Source organism: Apteryx mantelli, chromosome 1 (assembly GCF_036417845.1).
Source record: "Apteryx mantelli isolate bAptMan1 chromosome 1, bAptMan1.hap1, whole genome shotgun sequence".
In the NCBI taxonomy this organism is placed as follows: domain Eukaryota; kingdom Metazoa; phylum Chordata; class Aves; order Apterygiformes; family Apterygidae; genus Apteryx; species Apteryx mantelli.
The window spans coordinates 83,294,888-83,311,425 of record NC_089978.1 but is presented as its reverse complement, the minus strand read 5'-3'; the positions used below and the strand labels follow the sequence as shown (position 1 = coordinate 83,311,425).

General features: G+C 38.7%; 1 protein-coding gene across 3 annotated transcripts in view; it reads left to right on the top strand.

Moving 5' to 3' along the window:
* Nucleotides 1-16,538, top strand: part of ARHGAP6 (Rho GTPase activating protein 6) — a 351,199-nt gene that overhangs the window by 259,283 nt on the left and 75,378 nt on the right. The window contains exon 1 of one of the 3 annotated variants that reach the window (XM_067296534.1): nucleotides 12,477-12,623. The exons of the other annotated variants lie outside the window; for them this stretch is intronic. The gene's annotated coding sequence lies outside the window, so the exon portion shown is untranslated. Of the gene's footprint in view, nucleotides 1-12,476; nucleotides 12,624-16,538 lie in introns of those variants that run through there. 3 annotated transcript variants of the gene reach the window in all.

Sequence of the window (16,538 nt, the reverse complement as noted above, 5' to 3'; positions counted from 1 at the left end):
AGGTAGATCATAGGCCTGTTTATTCCATTTGTCTTTTGAAATTTGAGGAAATTGTCAAAACTGTTTTCTTGTCACAGGAGAATGGGAGAGAGGGGCTCGGAGATGGCGGGATCTTCCCTTAGGAATTGGGACACAATAGCCGCTTGGAATCCCATCATTTCATCATGCTGAGTGCTTCAAGACTGTCTTCTGGTTTTGAAAGAATTGTGCAGAGCTGTAAATAGAAAAATGTAAATACACTGAGCTGAAAAACCTCATCTAAAATGTGCAATAAGGAGAGCACTGCTACCATACTCTTGCAGAGCAAAGGACTGCCAACAAGCCAATTTATATAAGTCACAGGCAAAGAAGCAGTCACAGGAAAGATCTCTTTTGTATTTTGAGAGAGTTACTGATTTGGTTCTCATCATGCAGCAGACACAATATTGTGCATAACTCCTTGGACATAAAGTCCCACTGATTTTGGTGTGGATCAGCAAGTAGGTGAAAGAGGTACTTAGTCCATTCTGTAAATAATTCTAGTAAATTCATCTTTCTGTGTTAACTAGAATGAACAGCTTCCTAGGTGATTTTAGAAAGGCAGCCTCACTGTCTATTTTGTAAATGAATATCATGAAATGATAACAAAACTATAATTTAGCCTTGTAGACCTAGATTTGCCTAATCTGGGACACTGAGTCTTTTGTCATTTGATCTTAATCTAGATGAAGCTCAGAGAAAAGAATTTAAGTTGTCAATTTTAAGAGCAGTGTGACCCAGTTAGGTTGGACTGAGGGTACCTTGGAAAACTTTGCCTAATACAGGTAAGTGTTAATTAATGTTTTGACATAAATGTTAATGACAAATGTTAATTGGTTTCTGATGTTAGTTGAAACTTTGTTACTACACGGTGTAGGTACAAGGTCACTCTTGTAGAAGTGTTTTGTGTAGCTCAGGCAGGAAAAATAAAAACAAAAAATGTAATATTCTTTTTTGTACAAGTACAAAGGATTTATTTTATCAGTCATGGGAAAGCATCTCTCTCTTTTTTTTTTTTTTTTCATTTGCACTCCCAAGGTTGGGCAGTAGGCGTCACAGGCCTAACACAACCCTGGAGGCAAAAGGAAAGTAAAAGAGATGTTTTTCGCTCTCTCCTTGTTTCAGTCCTGACAGTACAGCTTCATGTCTTCTCTCACGCAGGGCATATTGCAGAGTGTGAGTGACTTTCTTTATGATGCATAAATATCATGACTGCAGGCATATATGTCCTTCTGCCTCCCGCTCTGGTCTCTTTGGCCCTGTGTACACCAAGAAATTAAACCATGTCAGAGAGCATCCTTAGGCACTGGAACTTGATCTTCTGTACTGTCAAACTATTACTATGGTCTGTGACATAGTTTTTGTTCAGGCCAACTCTCCCAAACATTTCCTGGTGTATAGTTAGCCCAGGCCAGGGGTTGTTCGTAACAGACTGTTTGGATGTGGCCACTCTGGAGAGGGAGACAGTTTAATTGGATGGACTAAGGCTGTTCCAGGACCATTGGGTCACTGCCAGGGAATGATCCCAGGCACGTTTACTTTATTAATATAAACTTCAGCCTTTGATTCTGGGCTTGTGGTTTTCTCTGTCCTGAAGTGAAGTCACTCAACTCCTAGTTCTTAGTCTGAGCAGAGATTACCATAGGGGCTTGGTAAACTCTGTTTACCAGCAGTGGATTTTGTCATAATCTCAGGAACATTACAGGGCTGCTGAAGCTTAGCAAGTCAGCTGAACTAAGGAAACTAACCATACATTAAATTGGCACAATGCTTCAAAGTATATTCCTTATATTCAATATGTATATTCATATATTTAAAGTATATTCCTTAGCTTCGAGTTAACAATGCTATCACAGATAGTTATTGCACCGCAGCTGATGTACAGTTATTTATTAAACTGCGTCAGCTTGATATATGCTTCTTTACTATGGAGACATGTATCTTCTCCCTTTATGTGTGTGGCTGGTAGAGGCTATAGCTGCATAATCACACTGAGAACACTTCTCAGTGCGCAGGTCCAGGTGTATGTTCTGATTGCACCTATCCTGGGGCATGATCTGGCTGCACTCCAGCCCCCTCATGCAAAGAAACCCCAAAAGGCTGGGAGAAATGCAGGATGGAAGCCTTGGTAAGACCCAGCAAGTTCCTCATGAGCCCTGTTTGGGGGATATGGGTCCCATGGTGTGCCATGTTAGGTAAGTGCAGAAATGGCTACAGTGGTCCTACACAGCAGGCACTTTCTGAAAAATATTTGTAGAATATAAGCATTCTTCATTTGTGTACATGAAGCCCTTCTTATTCTTCAGTCAGGATTGGCACCTACTTTAGTGATAGCGGGGTCTGTCTCCACCAGAACTTTATAAACCTTCCCAAAATCTTATGAGAACAATGTAATACAAGCAAGACTTTTTTCAAGATGTTTAGCTGTTGTGCATTGGAAATCAGGAAACCTGCTACCTTGTAGGAGACCACGTAATGCTCTCCTGCAGACCCCTTTTTGTCCTCAGGCCAAGTTGCCACTTTTCTATTGAAAATTGTTAAATATTAGTAAGTGAAAGCATAGAACAACTTGCTACAATGTGTAACAAGTTTCTATAGGTTTCTTTTTTGGTTTGGTTTTATCTACGAACACATAAACATGGTACAGTGGGGATTTTGCTGGCTGTCCCTAAGTCCACAAGAGGGGCAGATAGCAACCCAGCCTGGGTGTAAGTTGGCACACATAGGAGAAAGTTACAAGGATCTTCATTTTTCTAACGTCTTTTTTCCCTGCTTTTTAACTTATAACAACTGAGTATTCTTGTTAATCTTATTTTGATAATGAACAGTTCTCAGTGTATAACATTGTCTTCTTAAACCTCTGCTCCATTACAGATATGATCGTGCATGTAAACGCACACACATTGGCTTCAAAATGTTATGATGATACCCTGCTGGCAAAAAATCATTAGGTTTGCCACTGCCTTTGATAGTGGTCTGCGCAGACACAAATTCTTCAGAGCCCCATCTGTATCTGTATGTCACATTGGTTTCCACTGGGTTATTTTACAGGGGAGGCAAAGTCCATGATTTAGAAAACAATTGAAAATCCAACATGGTATAAAACCCACAAGATAGATAGCTTAGATGAGTGGTTTTTTGGCTTGTGTTTGAAAATCTATGGTGGCTGTTAGCAGAGCCAATAAACTCTCTAATCCTTGGCTTTAGGTAATAGCAAAATGCTGTTGGCCAGGTAAATGTCCGCTCCCTGGAGCTGATCTTCCATACAGCTTCCAGTGCTACTGTCTGTGGGATGGTCTGCAGCATAATGCAAAGTGAAGGAGCAGATTCTGACCATGTTCACACGAGTACAAATCCTGAATGATTTAATAGCCTCATTGAATTCAAACTGGAATCAGCAAATGTGAGTGAGGTCAAATCTGCGGATAAGGACAGTAGAAAACAAAAATTGACTTGTTTTTTACATTCAAAATATAGATCCTAAATTATGAAACGATGCTTAAATAAAGACATGCAGTAACATCCTGCAGGTCTTTAGTGAATATAAAATTTGGATATAGGACTAAATCAACTGTTTTGACCATACAGATAGCAAGAAATCATCTGATGAGCCTCCCAGTATATGCAGGCTATGATTTAACAAACTCAAGTGGTTGCCATGAAGCCACAGACTTGCTTTATGCTAAGACCAAAAGTGTGAATCAGTGTTTTACACTTCCTCGCTCATCCATCAGTTTTGTAGGTAGAGAGCTCTCTATAAGGCTTCAAATCTGGAAGAGCTGCAGAAATATTTTGGTTGATAATTCCATGAAAACGGGGCAGTATACATGGGAAATTGCTGTTCCTTTAAGGAAGAGGACATTCCAGTGAACTAAACACTTTGGCTGGAAATGCAACCTTTGTCAGCTCCTCACTTTCAAGCAGAGTTGTTTGTGTCTTTGCAATGCCAGGCTTTTAAAGGGACAGTGACAATGCAGTGGGTTAGTGGCTAGTCCATTGCTAAATTCAATAACATTTATTGGGTAGGAGTTCATATTGCAAAAAGCAATGTAAATTTCAATCACGTGTATGAAATGATACGATTGAAACAATTAGCTAATGTGGAACCTATCCAGTTTCTTTTTCTCTGCTAAGATAAATGAGCTGGGTCAGTGCCTGTTCCCTCTCATTTTCCCTTCTTTCTGCTCCCTCCCGCCCTCTCTCTCCTCAATTTCTGAGAAAGTATTTATCTGGGTAATCTGAAGTTTTAAAAACTGTTTATTTTGCACAGTCTGAATGGCTTCTTATCCTCTCACCCATGGTACAGTGACAAAACAAGTAGGCACATTTTGTAAAGACATTTTGAACATGAGACATGATACATGGTTCTTACAATTATTTGTGTAATTAACAGAAGCTTTGGATATAAATAAGAAACTGAGACATGTAGTCATGCTCAAAACACTCAAATTTATCAATAGCTGGCATCTTAGTCTTCTATCTTAGACTGTAGGGCTTGGCTATAGGAGTTTACTCTTCTTTTTGTTATGCAACTATTTGTATAAAACAACTAGATACAAGTAGAACTCGTTGATTCGCATTCTTATCTCACTGGCAGTAATACTAGGAAACAATATAAAAAACCCTAAGACTTCCTAGCTTGATTGAAACTCTTTATTGGTTTGGAATACTATATAATACACTTTGTTCTGACATATAGACATTTCAGATACAGAAATTAATGTTTAATCTGTTTGTAATAGCTGCATTTTTTTATTCTGTTCTTTTCTGCACATTCATAAAAAATTATTTAGGAAGGAAAGGGTGAAATTAATTTTCAGAGAGAAGTGTTTCAGGATACTGGGCAATTTTCCACTCAACATCTCTGTGGAAATCTGGAAAAAGTGTTATTTCAGTTCTCTACAAGAAAATAATGCTCTAACTGTACTTCTCTTTCCCACCATCAATAAATTTGAGAAAATTCATCTGCAATCATTAATTAATAGGAAAAATAGAACTTGTTTTGGAAAGAGGAGCTTATTTGCTTTTAGATACATTACTCTGGAAGTATGAACTGTGGATGATATTTGTACTATTGTCTTCTGTTTTGTTTTCATATAGAAGATAGTTTTAACATTTTGGAAAAGATGTAGGAAGAGGACAGTATTAACTATATCATTGCAAGCTGTGGATATTCTTTGCATTTCTCTATTACATGGTCTCTGTATAGTCTGCTGTAGTCTGAGTATGTTATGTGTAGAACAGAGTGGCAATAACAAAGTCCCTAATGGACTTAATAGAGCTCTGGGTGCTTTACCGTTTTGGGTTAGAGCAGTTTTTGAGAGAAGACAGTGAAAGGCAGGAAAGTTTCAGCTGGCATTCATTTTTGTGGAAGTTCATGTCCCTAGTAACAGAGCTCACTGGGACAATTTTCAGGGTAAATTTCTGTAGTGCTGGAAGCTGTTCTGGTAGAGGTTGGCACCAAATTGGTTGAGAAACAGTAGTAATACAGTTAAAAACAGAGTGATTGTAGTTTATTTTGTAATACCACAGTGTGTGCCCAGTTCCTGGGGGAAAATACTCTTGCAGCAATTGAAGAAGGCAGTCTGTGACCTCCGTCTTCCCAGGGACAGCTTCCATGGCTCCACCCAGCCCCATTGCTATAAATGGCAATTGGACTTAAGGGAATTACAACAGGCAGTGAACTAAGCAAGAGCAGGTTCCTGTGCAGCTGATGTTTCCAGTGCTGGGCATGAAATTAATAAAATGAAGAATAACCTTTAGCTGTCTTCTGAACAGTGCAAGGGATGTTGCTTCACTTGGGACACGGGATGGGCTCTGTAGGGATGGGGTGGCATAGTGACGGCGGTGGGAGTCTGACTGAGCTTGGAGTCACTCAATTCAGGTGACCACAGGAGGGGCAGTGGTTGAACAAACACTCAACCTCCAAAGCTTGTGGGCAACTTTGCTACAAAAGCCTTTGTTTATCAAGCGGTTGTGGAGATGGCTACCAATAAGTGTGTTTAGCATGCTCATGTTGCCTCGCTAGAAAAGTTCAGAGCTCAGTGGAAGCTGTCAGTACTCAGCAGCCAGGAAAATGGTACTTAAGGGCGGGATTCATTTTGTCTCACTATAAGTCTACAATGTAGAAGTATACCTCTGAGTTAGCCACCTTATGCTCCCTGTATGTGGGAAGTGGGGAGACAAAGGCGTTTCTGGAGTTTCCTTATCTTCATAAACCAGATCAAATGAATTACTCCCCTCAAAGTTCCTGCTTCACTCCATTGGCTGTAAAGAGTTTCTGCACTTCTGCAGGTGTTGGGCTTACTTACTCTATCGATGGAAAGGGTAAAACTTCACAAACTCTAAGGGAGTTTTCAAGGATAAATTAATTCATTTTATACCAAATGATACGTGGGTAGTAATAATGATAATATATTCTTCATTATTTCCCTGCTGTGGTGAGAAGACATAGAGAAAAAATGTTAGGAATTTCAGCTCAATGTTTATTCATTGCAGGATTTGAATGGAGTAAGATAAGTAAAATAACATTCTATGGAATAATAAACATAAAATTACATATTTAACAGATGCTTCATTCTGTATTATTTCCTCAGTTTCCCTCTGCAGGCAGTGTTGCATCTTGGTGTCTGTCATTACCAAAAATCTCTCTTGTATAGAATGATGTGTGTGATTCTTTCAGCCCAAGTCATGTATTTCATTAATTGTGTCAAGCCTGTAAGATACCAAATGCTTCTCTGTGACCCAGAACAGTATTAGGGGAAAATACTACCAAGGCAAATTTCGATTCACATTGCCTAGTTGTCCAAGGACTCAAATACAGACATTTTGACACCGGTGAGAGCAGTCAAGAAGGTATTGCCCCACTATCTGCTGTGCTCTACAGCTAGAGGTCACTGACCCTGATGCTGAGTCGCAGAAGCAAACATATAGTGGCTTTTCAACCACCACAGCTGGCATGTCTACTTAAACCAGTATCAGTAGCGTGAAGATGCCTTTGGCCAACCCCAGTCCGAACAGTCACCCCTGGGAAAGGACCAGATCGGGGAGCTGTGTACAGTTTTTGTAGCTCCAGTAATTCTAGTCTCACACTTTAGGAATTGTTCAGCTCCCAAGAAAAGCAAGATAATGAAAATGGCTTTCAAAGCATAGGATGAAATAAAAAATACATCTGAGTTTCTTTTCTTAGGTTTTTACTTTTTGAAAGTGCTTAGAACACATTTGCAGACTTTTGTCTGCAGAGGCTAGAACTTTATTTATTACTTGAACACTGTGATTCACCTGTCTTTACATATCTTCTGGAAGTAAAGTTATAAAGAAAATAACAGATGTCACAAGTTAACTTGTAAAATTTTGTAAAATGTGACAGTATTACAAATGCCTTTAAAATAAATCTCTTCTTTTAGGAATGTACCAGGTTTTCAACTTGGCCCTTTGAAAGTAGTTCTTGTAGCTGAGGATATTTATTCTGTTCCAGTTCTTGAATGGGATGCAGCTGTTGAATTCTTCAGATCTGAGTAAAGGTTTTAAGAGCTTTATTTATATCAGTTTTTTTTCTGTCCTCCTCTGATTCTAAATGAATAGCCAGAACTTCAGTTAATGGAAATTGTCATACTGCAGCAAAGCTTAAAAATTCATGCTGCTTTGCCACAGCAACTTTTCTTAAGAACTGGACTCCTATATGAGAACTTACGTGTAATTGTATTAAGCATATTAACGTAACTTACAAAAGAAAATGGCAAATGGTAGAATCCCCCCCGGTGCAAACAGAGATCCCTGGTTTTCAGAGAGCGAAGAGTATGTCTAAACAAGTGAACTAAATTTCATCCACAAGTCCATTAGAAGCACATCACAATGGTGTTGTAGGAAACTATGATTCTTCTGATTTCAAAACACAGGCTTATGACATGAGTTTCCCTTGAATAAAGTATGTTATTATTAACGAGATGTATAAGATAATCTCCCTTAGATTATAAAGGGCATAATATAGATAAGAAATCTGTAGATAATGTAAACCTCAGAATGAATTTGCTCTGCAGACCTTTGTGTTAATGGAAATCTTCAGCAGTAAGTTGAAATGCTGCGATACTTTGCTGTTAGTATGGTTTGATAAAAGTTCAAAAACAACATACTGTGCTGCTCTGTGTATGTGGGATGGGGTGTTCTTTGTACTGCAATATGCAAGACCCAGCAATGAATCTAATCTTTCAAACAGTTGTTGATTTTACAAGGATATTGCCGTGAAAGCTCTTTAACCTCCTGTGTTTGCAAGCCTTTTTTAGCAAGGGATTCATACTGTCTCTTAAAATCCATACTGTTGATTCCTTCTTTTTTTACTAAGTTCTTTCCTCACTAAATCTATAGTGAAACATTGAACTTGAAGAGGTTTACATGGCTCTTTCAGCTGACTAATGTATATTTTAATTACAGTATGAATAAGATTGGCGAGGGGAGCTGAACAGCTGCTGTGGCCACTTAACACAGATTAAAATAATTGTATTGGGGAAGGCTGTTAGTTTGCCATTAAAAATTTTAAATAGGAGCAGAGAGCACTTGGCAGTCACCAACAAATGCAAATGGAAGGAAGAGGGGAGGGAAAGGGCAGGGAAGAGGAGAAAGAGAAGAGAGGGATAAGAAGAGGACATTGGAAAGCTTTCATGTTGTTCATTCATCTAAAAATAGGTTTTTCAGTCTGCCTCTGCATTTGTTTATATTTGTGTCTTTCGTTTTGAGAATGTGGATGGAGATTTGTCCTTCCAAATGCTTTGGGAACAGGACCTTCCCTCTTTAAGCTGTGTTGATGCTGTGGTCCCAGTTTTCAGAAGCTGAATTTGGAGGCTTATAGATGCTTGTGTGGTTTTATGTGCCAGTCGGTACTGAAAACATCTCCCTGATGGTTTTACTTGTTCTGAGAGCAGCACAAGGCTCTTGCTGCACCTTGTTCTTACCAAATATTCCTTTAAAATCGAGTATGTAATTTTCCAAAACATCTTTTGAATCCATAGTTCTGTGTATGCACTGCTTTCTAGCCAAAGGGAAATCTAAGCATGCCCAAAGATGGAAGTTTGTCACTGCAATTCAACTACTAGTAACGTATGGGCTGTAACTGTTCTTATACCTAGTGCTGCTGCTCGTAGCACATGGATTTTAAAATTTCACTAGGCAAAAAAACATGAGTTAAATATGTTTAAGGTTTTTTTTGGTTTCTGTTTTTTAGAGTTTCTGACAGACATGCAGATGGTCTCTGGGGCACATAGAGTATTTTGTGGTTACTGGACCAGACAGCTCAGAAATAAGTAAAGCAGCTTTTTTGCATATGCAGCTTGCTACCACTTCTATATTTTCACAGGTCTTAGGAACGCATCAAGTGTACGTGTAATCTAGGTTGTTGTCCTTCTGTTATCTTTTTGATTTTTGAATGAATGGTATTGCCAGTATTTAATGTCTATGATTTTGCATGAATGTGGTTGCCCAGTTTCTGTGGAGCTCCGCAGTTCGGTTGGAAAGGAATCCAAGAACAACTTTTAAAGTAATCAGCATTTTTCAATTACCTTTTGTGGAAATACAAAAATTGAAAGCGTTTTTATTCCAAATAGCATTGCTGTGTCTCCTGGAAGCTGTACTGCAGGTTTTTTTGGTACTCCAGATTCTTTCTAAGGAGCCATAATAGACTTTCAACTCTCAGAGTGTACTGCTCACTCTCAAGGTAAATGAAGGAGTAAGTCATAAGAACTTCTGCTCATGATGGGAAAACTAGCCATGCATGCAGAATACTTGAATTGCAACTGCCATGAGGCACAGAGCGTTTTTGAATGAAAATATCTTTGTGCTTAGATTTTTTTGGACTTTTCAAACAAGCTATCAATTTTTCCACAGAAAACACATCTCTTTCATGACTGCGCGTAAGACAAAAGCATGCTTCTCCACTGAAAAAAATGAGATTTTAGGTTAATCATGTTTGCAAAGCTATTTTTGACTGTCCCATGAGGCTTTTGTGGCCAGCATTGGTCCTTGCTGTAACAAGAGATCAGCCAGAGGAATTCTCGGCTGCCTATTAATGTGCTTCTAATCTTCCATCCATTCAGAGTGAGCCGCAGGTCCTTGTAATTTTACATAATTAAGAAACAAATCAAAAGTTGCATAGTGCTTATCTGTGAGTGACTAAATTACAATTTCAGAATTAGTTAACTAGTTTCTCAATGAGAGTTAACCCCAAACTCAGTTTGAAGATTTAAGATGAATATTTGAGTGCTATGGGAGGAAATTAATCCAAAGTTAACAATAGAGTAAGTTTATTTTCTTCCATCTTTTGATGATTGATAGGTTGTAATTTATACAGCCACTCCATAAACTGTGAACATTTTGTATTTATAAAATTTCATCCTGAATGGTATTTTTTAAAAATTAAGCTGTGTGTTATTGAAAAAATAGTTCAAAATGGAAAAAAAAAACCTTCCTCAAATATACTGGTGGCTAATACAAATGATATAAAAAAGATTGTCCAGGTGTAGACAGTGAATGGCAAAGTAGCCTGAAATTCTTTGATATGTGCAGTGTTAGCTACTGAATACTGTGAAGAACCATGATTTAAAACAGAACTTAACAAATATCATTGGGCACCTAAGTTTCTGAGACGGAAACCTTGGCTGTCAGCATATAATTCTAACAAATACAAACCAAATTTTTTATCCAAGTTAAAGGAATATAACCGTGTCTGGAATTCATAAATACAAAGGGACAGGCTAATTGGATACTTCACAGCCAGTCTATTTTTTCTTTCTGCAGGCCACCCAAAAAGGCTGGTGATTTTAGGATTGTTTGCAGAACCACTGCAGTGCAGAGCCTGGAAGTGACAGTTCCTTTTTTGCGTAGTTCTAGTGAGTGGGTTCCTGAATGAATATGTCCCCATTTCCAGTTATGTAAATAAGAGCATTTTGCTCATTAGAGGAAATTCAAAAAGTAATAATAAAAAGATCTGGGCTGAAGAGACTTCTTTTTGAAGAAAGAATGCAAGAACTGCAAATGCACAGCATAATTTCGAGATGACTAGCAGGACACTGATTTCAGGCTACAGTGCTCTGAGGGAAAGAGATTAACTTAAGTTCAATGTCCTTGGTTTGTGCTGGGATGTCAGCACGATCACTGACTACTTTTTTTGAGATGGTTGTTCAGCTCTTTTGCAGCTAAGTCAGGTTTTTCACTGGGAATGCGGTATGGTATGCTGCTTAGTGTGTATCGCACTGCATGTTCTTAGCACCACTCAGCTGTGGGTAGCGGCGTGTATAAGGATTGGAAATGAAGGGAAGGAACCATTTGAGTTGATGGTTTGATGGTCTAAGAGGCACTGAAAATGTTTGTGATTGACGTGAATGGGCTTTGGATCAGGGTGTGAGATGAGAAGTATCTGATTCCTGTATTTGCTGTTACTAGGTAGGCAGCAGTGACCGTGATGTACAGCAGGAAGGTGGATACATGCATTTCCAGGCTATGAGTTCTGGTTCCCCTACTCTGGGAGGCAGGAGGCTCATCGGCCTCGATTCAGCCTGTCTACATTGAGGGGTGGACAAAGCATCTGGGTGGATATATGAAAAAAAACACGCAGTCTCTCCTGCCATCACCATGAACTGTGGTCCATGGTTTCCTGCTGCTCCGTGAGCAGTCTGATGAAGTACAGTCGTTATCAGCTGAGGCACGAAGTTGTCACTCAGGATGATTATTTGCTGAAATGCTGTGTAGGACAGAACTGCAGTCAAAATCATTGGTGATTCAATGTTTGTTTTTCACAGATTTCCTACACTTCCTGCCCACGCGCTTTGGATGACAGCATTGTATATGGGGACTGTGAACATGACATTATTTATGAAGAAGTGTCTTTATCAAGGGCTTTTTTCTAGCAAATTGTGTGAAATATTCGGTCTCTGTGTTGCTCTTGTCAAAACCATGTTGTTAATACAGCTGGTTTGCTTGCTTGAGCAGAGAGTTTTTAAAGGTATTTGAAAAAACTCCAAACTAACTGTAAGGGAAGGTCAGACAGCACACACCGAATGCGCCGCAGCGTGCTCCGAGAGATAACACCAGCTGCTTCCAGCATTCTTGTAGCTATTCCTAATAGGGAAAGTTTGCGCAGTTAGAGTCAGTTTTGAGTTTGGACAGCCATGTGGAAGAAGGATTTCTGAGGGGAGACATGCCCCTTCCTAACACTCTTTGTACTTTTTCAAAACAAATCCCCTGAAAGAAGAAGCAGGGAATTCAGTTAAAATTAGTGTGTGTCTCTGTCACATACATATGCGCACACACTTTGCAACGTAGCTTTCAGCAGTGTAGGACTCTCTGAGCTTACTTTGAAGCAGAGAAATGAAAAGATCAGTTTTTCCCCCTAAGATTCATGACAGTGGAAGCCTCTGGCAGTAAAAGGTATCATGGGAGCTGCAGCTGCTCCAGCTGAGCTCTTTCTCAGACACTCAGTACACAGTTTCAGGACAACTACATTATTTGTACCTTATTCTCATTTTACAAAAAGTCATAGTTGAATTCAACTCTTAATTCAAATCTGCTTCAATCAAATGATAAAGGACACTGAAGACGCAAGAGAACTTACTTAATGGGTAAGGAAACCAAATACGCTTATACATAGTGTGGTAGAGGTGAGTGTGATGGAGTGTTTATGCTGAATGTGGTAACTGGCTCGTGTTTTAATTTTTTTCTTGCTTTAGCTAAATTTGAAGAAAACAGAGCAGCTTTGACTCAGTGGGGGAAAAAATTGGCACTACCTACCACTTTACCAGGCTCTCAATATCTCTTCCATCAACAAACTCAGGGCCCTCAAATACTATTTATTTTGAGACTAGTTTCATGACCTTGCATGTTTTCATAGTTAAACTGAGAGGAATGAAACCTATGGAATGAGAAGTGGCATTACATATTTAAACTAAGCTGCGTAATTAGACTGATTTGTATTTGAATGGCTTAGTCATGAGGCGGTTTGCTTTGAAGTCTGTGATAATAAGTTTGTCATTTTGTGTAAGTGTGCATGAAGACTCTCTAACCCTGCTGGTTATGAGCAAAATATGCTGGAGATGAAGGCTTCTTGAAAGCAGATGGCATGACAGTTACAACTGCATAGGTTCAGTTTTGCAGATAATAGGTTCTGTAAGCTTCATGCTTTATAGACATGACTGTGTTACCGCTACGTTTTTAAGTTTCAGTCAGCTGCATAGAAGTGGAGAATAAGAGCTGTTCATCTTCTGGCTCAGTACGTGAGGAGCTTGTAACTCTAGCAATTGTTTCTGTTTTTCATAACAGTGAGAACTTTATGGGCTATTTTTCCCTCTCTCTGTCCAAAATAAATGTGCTGCTTAAAAACAAAGAATGGAATTGCAGACTAGCTGGCAGGCACACAGTTTGAACTTGGGGTGCCTCAGATTAGAGGGGCAGTTCACAAAATGTACCTTTCTCCTGAAAACTGATGTTGAAGCACAGTGATTTTATTTGTATGGATCCATTTTACATTTCTTTCTTGCTTTGGCACGCCACATTTGAATGAGCCTCCGTAATAGCAGACAGTGGAGAGAGCATCAAAGATGCTCTTTACTGGTCTTTCCAGATACGTGTACTATCAATCTAACTTACTGTTATATATGCATCTCAGGGTAGTTTGGCATTGCATAGTTCTATAGCTGAGGTTGTTTCTTCATTAAAAAATGTTTAAGACTCTTGCTTGATATTTAATTTAATGGCAAATCAGCAGATGCGTATGTGCAAGTGTGATACTTTTTTCTAAGAAAAGTTGAAGTAGTGCTGTTCATATTCATATAAATTGAAGTAGTGATGTCCTTTACTACAGGTTGCAAGGTCCCTAGATCAGCCCAAAGGGAACAAATGCTGTTTCAATACACGGGGAACAAAGAAATAGTAATCACATTAGTTAAAATTAATGGCAATGCTGGTGAGTGCATATAAGCCATCCCTTCATACTCACAATATTTTCCTAGTTATTAGACTTTCTGATTTTCCTATTTAACTTTTCCACAGTCTTTGCAGGGAGTCTAAGAGAGCCATAGAATCATCAGAACAGCTGCCAGTGTGGGAGGGAACTTGATATCCCAGAGCTTAAAAAACAACAACCCCAAAACAAAGAAACTCCCCCAAAACAACCTCAACAAGCTGGAGAAACTGGAGTCAATGGCCGAAGCATTGCAACTGACAGCAATACAGAGTTCTCCCAGGATCCCTGACAGCATCTGTAGGACAGGGTAGTGCTTGCGTGTGTAAACAGAGTGTGAGTGTGAGAGCAATAAAACCAAAATGAACGGGTGGAGTGGTTATGTAGTGCATGAAATAAAGACTCCTAATCCCTAAAAGCTATTTATTTACTTTCCACATGTCTGGAATGGGCCTGTCCCTGCCTCCAAGAGGCATATGTACTCTAAACAGCTGAACTACTGCTGGCTGACCAGAGAAACTCATGACTCAAAGAAAATTTCCTTAAGTAAGAAGAAAAAAAAAAAAGCTTATTCAATACCTTTCTTTCAGCACAGGTTAAAAGCTGACACAATCACTAGTTCTGTCACAATAGCCTGAATAACTTAAACTGAACTTATGATCTGGAAGTGGAAAGTTCACTTGTACATGGAGACAAAACTCCTTTAAATAATATCCTCTCAATGAGGAACAGTTCAAAGTAAATGGATGGCCTTACCCTGCCCTGATGGAAGTGTCCAAAGTAGATCTGAGAATGGCCACTCACATAATGAGTTTTGAGAGTCAGTCTGGAGGGACCAGAGAACCTGTACCAAGATTATATATAGTAGTGGGAGTAAATATTGGAGTAGTCAGTAGCCTTCCGATTAGGGCAATCGCCTGGGATTGAGTAAAGTCTGGTTCAAGCTCTTGCTCTAAACCAAATACTACAGACTTGGTATTCCCAAGTCTTCTGTGTTTTCTATGCTAAATAACCAGGAGCTCCCTCTTCTTGCATTTCTTAATGAAGTATGAATTAATATTTTGCGATGTCTCATTTTTGTTCCAGTTCAAACTAAAAACAACTGTTTCCCTCTCCAAAAAATAGAATATTGTTTTCCAATCAGACCCGGTATATAGGAAATCAGAATAGCTATTTTCCATGTGCTCAACAAATCTCATTTTCCTTAGACCAAAAAGCCCTTTCTTTAAGTGATGTCAGAGTTTATAGAAAATACTATTTCAGACCACTTGAAACAATATAAATAGTGGTTTATATTGAATTAAAGGCTTTACTGTTGTTGTTTAAATCCCAGTTCTTGGAGTCCTGAAATTAAATTATTTTATTTAACTTCATAATGAGATTCTAGCCATACACTAGAGTCAGATAATGGAATCTTAGTGCATCTTAAAGGCTCAAAATCCAGAAGGTAAACTAAAATACTCATATATATTTATTTTTAATCTCATAATATATACAATACTCAGGTTTATATGATTTTTGAATGCTTGGAAATGACAGCATGTGCTCTGTCTTTCAGGTAAGAGTAGGTCACTCACTTCTCTGTATGATATTGGCATTTTTTCTTTTATACTGAATATAGAGTCTACTCTTAAACTGTTCAGAGCATTTGCAGTCAAATTAATGCTTCTTATTGCATGCAGAAACTGTTAACTTCTATGCTGAGCTAGCTGAGATCCCAGGAACAGCAGATCACTTTTCTTTCATCCATGTTTAAAACATGCCAGAAATCAGAAGATGCTTTTTTCCTTTCTGTTTCATGGAGGCATTATATTACCTACCTATTCTAGTGCATCTTCAGGACCAATAAAGCTACAAATGGAACATTTGATTGTATTTATTTATTCCAAATTAAAATTCATTGCTCAGGTAGTTTAGGCTTTATATTTTCACTTGCTTAACATTAATCTGAATAGTGTTAGGAGAAAGAACACTATTTCATATTAAAAAATCTAATTTGAAAACTTTGTTTAGTAAGAGCTTAACAACTCAAACAGTGGTATGACTGCAAGTTCTGCAGTGCACGGATGTCTTCAGCGTGTCCTCTGGCTTTGCAATCTGCAGTATCAAGCAAAGACAGTCCTCGAGACTGAAGTGATACGGGAAAGATGGTATAGACAAAACATACCAATCTTTGGTTCATCGTAGGCTATGGTTTGTTGTCCAACTTCACAAGCAGTTGAACTTTGAGGACTGGTATGGGGGGATAGGAGCACATTTATGTAGGTAGTACAGCCTGGAGCAAGATCTATTTAAGGTGGCTTTGCCACTAGAAATAAAACTCATGGAGCTACTGTATTTGATTTTGGGTCAGCTGCCACCAGCTTGCAAAGTTCACAGTATTCGTGCTCAAGAAGGAAACTGTTTTTACATTTGAGAAAAATGTAACCCCAACCTATTAAAATACAATATGTGATAAAAGCAACAACTTCTCTTCTTTTATGTAACCCAGCCTATCCCAGAGCTTTTATTCCGAGATTGCTGAAGACGTTGGCTTTCATTGTGCAGACCATTACTTTGGCCTCTGGTGCTATTGTTA